At 43.5% G+C, this 9727-nt stretch overlaps 1 protein-coding gene and 1 non-coding gene across 2 annotated transcripts in view; both read left to right on the top strand.

Annotated features, from left to right (window-relative positions):
• Window positions 1-7561: 7561 nt before the first annotated feature.
• Window positions 7562-7645, top strand: Trnal-cag. The gene has a single exon. It is a non-coding gene; the product is annotated as a tRNA-Leu (tRNA).
• A 1126-nt stretch (window positions 7646-8771) lies between these two features.
• LOC124777998 (histone acetyltransferase KAT6B) overlaps window positions 8772-9727 on the top strand; it is a 281082-nt gene continuing 280126 nt past the window's right edge. Inside the window, exon 1 of the mRNA XM_047253571.1 lies at window positions 8772-8893. The gene's annotated coding sequence lies outside the window, so the exon portion shown is untranslated. The remainder of the gene's footprint in view (window positions 8894-9727) is intronic.

The raw sequence follows: 9727 nt of genomic DNA, 5'->3' as shown, positions 1-9727 counted from the left end.
GAAGGAAAAGGGTGCGAAGGCCGCCCCCACACACGAAAACAAGACACCACGACCCCATCAAACCACAAAGAGAGACAAAACAGGTCAACACACATAACCAAACCTTCGGTAAAACCAAGACCAGACACACCAAGGGCAACATACGTGGAAGTGGTTTCTCCTTTGAGAAGCCATGACAACATAGCCCTATCACCGCAACACCAAAAACAGTCACAAAAACAACATCGGGAAAGATACAAAAGCTCATAATAAGAGGCGACTTCAAAGCCAAACACCCCAATTGGAACTCTAGAGCAGGTGCAAAAATGCAATGACTAGCACGCTACCACCACTTCGAAACATGGGTCCGATCGAGCCCACACATTTTCCAAAAAATGGAGATAGACGCAAAATGCTATGCATAGCCCTCATTAGAACACGCGCCACAAGACCTAACACGAACCATATTGCAGGCAGCGGAAGATGCCATTCCCCCACAAAGAGATGGCATGCCCCCACAAGTACAACTCCTGGAACATTCACTAGCCCAAATCCGACACAAGAACAGAGTGGCAAAAGAGTGGAAGATCACCAGAAATCAGGCCACTGGGAGGCTGCTCAATCGTCTACAGAGAGAGATGAAGGTAGTGCTCAATGAGCACAAAAACCAGCAATGGCAAAACAGCTTCAAAGCCCTCAGAGTAGCCGATCACACACTACGGCAAGCAACCAAGCAATTTACCTATGGACGCGCTAGGTTGCCGCCACTGCACGGCGAGTGGGGTCTGGCCTACAGTCATGCTGAAAGGGCCAACGATCTCGCCGACACCTTTGAGAAGCAATTTCAAGCGGCAGAACCTCAGGATGAAGAACGTAAAGAGGTAGTCCGTCGTCAACTGGCTGTCTTCCTCAATGCTGAGGAGGACCCAGAAAACGAACCCCCACTTTACGCCCCTGAAGATGTGGCAAAAGTAATTAGGTCCCCCCAACAAAAAAGACGCCAAGTCACGACAATGTCACCAACCACCTAGTTAAAAACCTACCACCCTCGGCTATCGAACACGTCGCGAACATTTTCAACGAGATTACTCGTACCTGCGAGCTCCCGGCTTACTGGAAAAAGGCAGAAGTGGTCGCGATACACAAACCAGGGCGAGACCCTTTATTCCCGCAGCACTACAGGCCGATTAGCCTCTAGCCAACTCTGAGCAACATCTATGAGCACCTCCTGCTAATACCCATACGAGGTCACATCACCAATGAGCCACTTCCGCCGGATTTCCAATTCGAATTCTGACAGGAGCACTCTGCCCCACAGCAGATCATGGGATTGGTGGAAGGAGCCACAGAGGGCTTCAACCACAGAGGCTTCTGCGGGATAGTGCTACTTGATTTAGCCAAAGCCTTTGGCTCAGTATGGCTTAAAGTGCTATTATACAAGCTATAACACAGGGGTTCCCCGAGAGCATAGTCAGACTAATCCAAACAGAACTTTCTCTGCCGATGTAGAAAGACCCACCCCCACCTAAAGGAGTATTTGTGCTGGGGTGCCACAGGGATCTGTCCTGGAGCGTGTTTTGTACAGTCTGTACACTGCAGATACTCCACGGCCCCACGGCCCCCCTGGTGCCCTGGTGATGACACAGCCTTTTACACTCGAAATGCGAATAAGGACCTGGTCATCCGAAGGCTACAAATGGTTTTAGATAACACAGAAACCTGGGCCCATCGCTGGTGCACCACCATCATCCCTGAAAAGACATAGGCTATGCTGATCACCTGGAGGCTCGGAAGACGCGGACTCCCTCAACGCCCCCCCCCCCCCCTGCCCCCTTCACCTGCACCTACCTGGATCCCAACTCCACTGGCGCAGATCCGCCAAGTATCCCAGCATAACCCTATACTCGAGACTAACGTGGAAACCGCACAAAGACGAGGTCCATAGGAAGGTCTGCACCAGAATATCCATCCTATACCCAGTCCTCAACACAACAAGCACCCGCACTAAAACACCCAGTAATGGAATATGCCTGCTCTGTCTGGGGATACACAGCGAGCAGCATCTGCACAAACTCCAGAGACTGCAGAACCGTGCCCACAGGAGGGCACTGCATCAACCCATGGGATTCCCCATCGACGATCTGCACGCCGCTGCCAAAATCCCCCTCCTCAAAGAAAGATTCCAAGATATGATAAGGGTTTTCTACGAGGGTCGGTATGACATGTCCCGTGATAAGCACAAACGCCCAATGACCATCTTCCATGATTAAGTCGAAGAGAAAAATCGTTAAATCTATGAGTCCTAATACCAATCCTGAATCCTTAAAATTAAAATACCCAACATCTCGCCAACCTCAGGTAAGTACAAGACTCCACCAGAACACCACCACAATACACTGACAGCCAAAACAATCAAAGATAATCACACACATACAACACACATTGTGGAGTAAAAGCCAACAGACTATAAACTCCTTCATACACTTCCCCAAGGATGGGAAAGTAAAAGGTGAGAGAGAGAAGCAGACAGACCATTCCATCAGATCCACCTGATGGTGACAGAAAGGTTATTTGCTGAAATATCGTGGGACTTCAAAGATTACATCCGGCTGAACACCCGAGAGCCCTGGAAACAAGAATGATGATGTTTGGTTTGGTCTCAGCGCCTGTACAGAGTCCCAATTTTTTCACACTCCAATGTTTTGCTCAGTCCAATCTAGACACTATCACGAATGATGATGATGATGAAATGATGAGGACAACACAAGCACCCAGTCCCTGGGAGAGAAAATCCCCAACCTGGGCGGCAATCGAACCCGGGACTCCGTGATCCAGTGGCACCAACGCTAGCCACTAGACCACGAGCTGCGGACTTAAGGAAAGGAAAACCTATGTTTACACCATTTGTAAACTTAGAGAAAGGTTTTAACAATGTTGACTGGAATACTGGCTTTCAAATTCTAAAGGTGACCGGGGTAAAATACAGGGAGCGAAAGGCAATTTACAATTCGTACGGAAACCATACGGCAATTCTAAGAGTCGAGGGGCACAAAAGGGAAGCAGTGGCTCAGAAGGGAGTGAAACAGGGTTGTAACATATCCCCAACGTTATTCAATCTGTATTTTGAGTAAACAGTAAAGGAAACAAAATAAAAATTTGGAGTAGGGATTATCGTCCAGGGAGAAGAAATAAAAACTTTGACGTTTGCTGATTACACAGTAATGGTGGGCGAGACAGCAAAGGACTTGGAAGAGCAGTTGAACGGAATGGACAGTGTCTTGAAAGGACAATATAAGAAGAACATCACCAAGAGCAGAATGAGGATAATGGAACGTAGTCGAATTAAATCAGGTAAATGGAAATGAGAGTTTGGCGTAATTGGCCGGGAGGCCCCTTGCGGGGCAGATCTGGCGTCTTGGTGCAGGTCTTATTACATTCGACGCCACATTGGGCGACCTGCGCGCCGGAGGTGGATGAAATGACGATAAAGACAGCACAACACCCAGTCCTGAATGGAGAAAATCTCCGACCCAGCCGGGAATCGAACCCGGGCCCGTAGGACGGCAATCCGTGAAGCTGACCACTCAACTATCGGGGTGGACATTGAATCAGGTAATGCTGAGGGAACTAGATTAGGAAATGAGACACTTTTGGCAGATCAGTTTGCTATTTGAGAAGTAAAATAACTAATGATGGTCGAAGGAGGGAGGATATAAAATGTAGACTGGAAAGGGCAAGAGAAATTTGTTAACATCGAGAATAGATTTAAGTGTTAGGAATTCCTCTGTGGAAGTACTTGTATGGAGTGTAGCCATGTATGGAAGTGAAACATGGACGATAAATAGTTTAGACAAGAAGAGAACACAAGCTTTCGAAATGTGTTGCTACAGAAGAAAGGTGAAGATTAGATCGGTAGATCATGTAATTAACGAGGAGGTAACAAATAGATTTGGGGAGAAGAGAAATTTGTGGCAGGAGCCTGACTAGAAGAAGGGATCAGTTGGTAAGCTACATTCTGAGGCATCAAAGGTTCAACAATTTTAGTACTGGAGGGAAGCGTGGGAGATACAAATCGTACAGGGAGACCGAGAGAAAAATACAAGAAGCAGATTCAGAAGATGTAGGTTGCAGTAGTTACTCGGAGATGAAAAGGCTGGCAAGGATACAGTTGCATGGAAAGCTGCAACAAACCTGTCTTTGGACTGAAGATCACAACAATAACAACATGTTCAAATGTGTGGGAATTTCTAAGGGACCAAACTGCTTAGGTCATCGGTTCCTAGACTTACACACTACTTAAACTAACTTATGCTAAGAACAACACACACACCCATGCCCGAGGAAGGACTCGAACCTCCGGCGGGAGGGGCCGCGTAGTTAGTGACAAATGGTTCAAATGGCTCTGAGCACTATGGGACTCAACTGCTGAGGTCATTAGTCCCCTAGAACTTAGAACTAGTTAAACCTAACTAACCTAAGGACATCACAAACATCCATGCCCGAAGCAGGATTCGAACCTGCGACCGTAGCGGTCCTGCGGTTCCAGACTGCAGCGCCTTTAACCGCACGGCCACTTCGGCCGGCAGTTAGTGACATGACGCCTCTAATTGCGCGGCGAATAACAACATACTAAGCGATATGTGCAGTATCTTTTTTTTTTCCTCCAGATAATCTGTGACAGAAGGATGATCGACGGCGAATGTGAGTGTAAGTGTGAACTTATTGCTGCATTGTTCCATATATTTCAGAAACCCCAATTAACCGTTATATAACTGTCAGCGACTCTACCACTGTAAAATTTTGAAATGAACTTACGAATCCTCATGACGTGACAACAATAAGGGAATTTACTGAAAAACTGTTGTTGTAGTGAGAGCACATTAAGACACGTTGTCGCACAGTTGTGGGTCGTTCACAATTAATTTCACTGCGCTCTGTTATACAATTTTCAAAATGTTTTTAAATGAATATGACCTTCAGGTGGCTTGCGGAATGTAGATATGGATGTAGATGTAGATACCTTTCAGTAATATCATGTGTTGCAACCTCCAGCCAAGTTAATTTTGGCGTCATGTGCAACCTGGACTGTCAGGTTCTCTTGTGGAGACACCACTGATGAAATGTCGATTACATATGCGAGACTGTTTTGCAGGAGTCCATTGCTTGCAGTCAGCTGTATTCGTTTTCATTGCTGTGATCCAAGCTTTGTGTCTAATAGCTTGTTGCTTTTCATTTGGAAATAAGAATAACTTCCGTGCTACAATTGAAGTTATTACAGCCATCGACAGAACAGTTATTGTTATCCCGCCTGGAGCCTGAAGCTCTAAACTCGGTCATCGTTACACTAGCACGCTACATTGAACATTAGGCGCAACCATTTACTCCTTCAAGACTGTTGCGATACTATCCGGTAGAGTGTAGCTCATGCAGTTCGCACACTCCATGTGCAGATAATCAAACGATGAAGTATGCTTATGTGCAAAACAGTCAAGCGAACAGAAACCACATATTTCGCTCAGTGTGGATAATCAAATATATTGAATTGGTACTTAATTATTGGAAGCGCCTGAAACTGTTTCATTTCTTAGTGAATATTTCAAGTTTCTCCCTTCTCTCTGTAGTTCCAAAACAGAGTTTGCTCGTAATTTCTTCTTGAAAACTAAGAAGTTGTATAGTCTGTGGAGGACATTATGTAATGCTCAGTTTCTGATGATCTAGAGATTGACTGGACGTTAAATGGTTCAAATGGCTCTGAGCACTATGGGACTCAACATCTGTGGTCATAAGTCCCCTAGAACTTAGAACTACTTAAACCTAACTAACCTAAGGACATCACACACATCCATGCCCGAGGCAGGATTCGAACCTGCGAACGTAGCAGTCGCGCGGTTCCGGACTGAAGCGCCTAGAACCACTCGGCCACACCGGTCGGCTGGACGTTAAATCAATCTTTCTTAGCTCAGTAGTGGTTTGAATACGAATCGATAACTGGAGACGTATTGTTTCCACGAGGCAAAAAGAAGCACTAAGAAAACAATAATGTTCATTGTTCTACGTACACCGAATGAAAGTTCAGTAGCAGGCTACTGTACCTCTAGTAATTGTTACGTATGAGGCTAATTTAGTTACGCACTAACGAAGCCCAGTGTTAACCTTGTTGTTGTGGATCAATCAGGACGCGTACAGTCAGTGAAACAAAGATACCCCGAGGAGTATTATAAACAGAATAATGAACGTTCCATATGTCCCTTAGTAGTTGTCATTTAGTTTATTATTAATGTGATATATACCAGAACTGAATAAATTACATAATCGTTTCCTAAGCTGTACACATTCGAGAGAATAACACATTGTTTAATAGTTTGTTCCTGACTCACCAAAAATTATACATCTCGTCACATGGATGCATCTAGTTGCATCAATATCCATCATTCCCACTCACTGTTCTCAGCATGACGTAGGGGGAATTTCCAATCATCCTGTATAATTTCTGCAAAATAAGTTTGTGGCACAACTTGACTAGAAGAAGGGATCGGTTGGTAGGACATGTTCTGAGGCATCGAGGGATCACCAATTTAGTACTGGAGGGCAGCGTGGAGGGTAAAAATCGTAGAGGGAGACCAAGAGATGAATACACTAAGCAGATTCAGAAGGATGTAGGCTGCAGTAGGTACTGGGAGATGAAGAGGCTTGCACAGGATAGAGTAGCATGGAGAGGTGCATTAAACCAGTCTCAGGGCTGAAGACCACAACAACAACATGTTGTTTATCAGCATTCCGAACATTCACATAATTGCCACTTTATGTGGTGCGTAAAGTGCAAGTCTGTGCACCACATTGCCAGATGGTTCAGAGATTAAGCAGCGGACTCATTTCCGGAGGACCGGGGTTCTAATCCCCGTCTCGGCCAACCGTAGGTTTCGTCTGGGTTCTCTTAATTGTGTAATACCATTTCCATGTTCGTTTGAAATGGACGCGGCCTGTTCCTTCTCCTTCTTCTCCAAATTCGATCTTCTGCTCCGTAATTAATAACCTCGTAATCGATGAGACGTTAAACTCTTTCCTCTGCTTTCGTCAACAAAGAGATGTTTTCTGACAATGAAAATCTGAATTAATCGTCAATGATGCTTTTATCCACACCATCGAAGTTTTCTTTCATAACCTGTGATATGTGCTCAACAACACGTAACAAGCGTTCGTAACTGCTGACTGTAAACCATAAATGGTGGTAGCTGTATAATAACGAAGAAAAATAGAATGAGTAACAATGGTTGCTGTTGACAGAGTGTCGTATGTTTATTAAATTGATTTTAGGTTCCAAATAGTAATAATGTTATTTTGATACTAACTAGAATTTTTTAAAAAAGAATTGTGAAGCCCCATTGTAAAAAAGGGTTTGTTCTCGGGTAGAAATATAATGTGGAAGTGATGTGTCCAGGAATTAAAAAGCAAATGTTACTTTTTAGATAAAACGCTTGATCCTGAGTTCGTTGTTGAATTACTGTGTTTTAAATATTTGCAACAATGTGAAAGATTCATGATAGTTGTTCTTTACATAAGTTAGTAGTTACCCGGTAAGTATGTCAGGATGGCCGAGTGGTCTAAGGCGCTGCGTTCAGGTCGCAGTCCACTTCTGTGGGCGTGGGTTCGAATCCCACTTCTGACAAAATTTTTTCGGTATTACACTTCTGATTTTCTTTCGATATGAGCCAATGCCGAAGATCACACCACAATGGTTTTCATTTAGCCTGACCCCCTTCTGACAGCACTAAAAATTTTAAAGCAAGTTCATTACATATTATGCGTGATTTTTCGCTACATTTATGAACGTTAGCTCCGAACGCATACCAGTTGACATTAAAATTCACCGCGTACCTGAGTAATATATCTTCTTCGTACGTTAGTAAGTAGTTTCACGACGATACTAAGCAACCACGTCGAAAAAGCGCACTAAGTTGCAAGAAAACGTTTTCAATGTGCTTTCCGGCAGCTATACTTCTCTCGAGGTTTAGCTATCGGCGCAGCTTCAGAGGTACGATAAGAGATGGCAGCACGAGGTCTGTGACTAGTGAGTATTACATGAATGGGTCAGTTCACGCTCGGATGTCTTTGTGTCGTGCGTTTTATAGGTTATAATGCCTCCAAAATTGGCCGCGACTATCTTGAGTGAGCGCTCATTCTTTTTTTCTGCTGTTGTGGAATTAGAATATTTTTTCGTAGTTTCAGGTACCGCTACTATAAATTATTTCGCCGTAGCACCCACTTATCATAACATATTCTTTAAGGCATATACAGCAATCCTGTGAAAATTGTGACAGAATTCAACAGTTTTGCTAGTTATTTTAATTATATTAACACCCACCGTTTTTACCTCAGTGATAGGATTAACGATAATAATAATCTTGAATAACACCTTTATTTAATGTACACACTCGATAATTAGCCACCATGAACTAATAACCGACATTTCCAGTGATTAAAGTGATGAAACAGTAAAAGCCAACCAAATAAACTGTAATGTATTTATTTTCGCATTACATGCAGCCGCCAAACGAACCTTTCACAGCAGTATAGCGTCCTTTTGATCATAAGGAGGTTCTCTAATTTGCTATAATGTCTTTCAATCTGATAAAAATGACTGCTGAGTGCTTGTAAGGTGTCAGACAATAGCGTTAAAGATGTGCCATACATCCTTGTTGACATACCAAACGTGAGGATTGAACTACAGATTCTCGTATAATCTCACAGCCTACGTTATAGCATGAATGCACGGCAGCCATCTTGCCTGTAGTGTAAACCTTTGTTGATTGCGTGAAGTTGTGTTTTCACCACAGGACGTAATTTCGGCCGTGTGTATAGTGACTGTGGATTGTTTTGGATTTCTTTTCACGAATGTAACTGCCGTAAACTTAAGGTAAGTTTCACTTAACCTGTTTCTCACTAGGAATTGAGTAGGAATTTTTTTTCCGCGCAAGCCTGTGCACTACTTGTGAAGTAATAGGTAGACAATGTTTATATGGAACTTTGATAAGCATTTTTGCAGCGGGAAAGTATCGTCATCTCTATGTAGGGTGTGAATAATTTAGTCTGAAGTTTTTAATAGCTTGTCGTTCCAGTGGTGAAGGCTAGTGTGCTTTAAACAGAGTGAAATTGCTGGAATATAAAATCGGTAAAACCGCCCAAGATGGCTGCCCGACGGGATCGGATCACTGGGAACGGAACACGTTCGCTTTTAATTCCGAAGTGGCAGCATTATGTACTAGAAATATTTTACCTGACCTTATGAAAATGTTCTCAGAATACTAGCGCATCATGTTGTGCAGTTTTTATTGTTTGAGATCGTCGTGTATTTACGTAAAAATTTGTTGAGAAAAGTGTTTTCTTGGCAACGTTTCACTCCGTGGATTGAGTGCATTTCAGGCGCAGGCATTTCGATTTGTTCTGACGCGCTCTCGTCATTCAAGTAGAAACAGTCGTCCGCGCATTACGTGCATCGTGGCGCTCGTGACTGTTTAATATTCGGGATATATTTGTGCTTAATTTCGTTGTTTAGTACCACTGTCGTTGTACATATAGACCTCATGTCATCGAATAGTGCAGCTTATTAATTTGTTATTTAATAATGCAAGTTTCTTAGTAACATATTTATTCATTTTGAGTTTTGTATGAATTTTTTAACAAGAACAGATTGTCTTTCATATTGTTTTCGTAGTATTAGCTTTTTAATGCCCCCGTAACAACTAATCCG

This window comes from Schistocerca piceifrons, chromosome 2, assembly GCF_021461385.2.
Source record: "Schistocerca piceifrons isolate TAMUIC-IGC-003096 chromosome 2, iqSchPice1.1, whole genome shotgun sequence".
Lineage (NCBI taxonomy): Eukaryota > Metazoa > Arthropoda > Insecta > Orthoptera > Acrididae > Schistocerca > Schistocerca piceifrons.
This window is presented reverse-complemented; position numbering and strand designations above follow the sequence as displayed.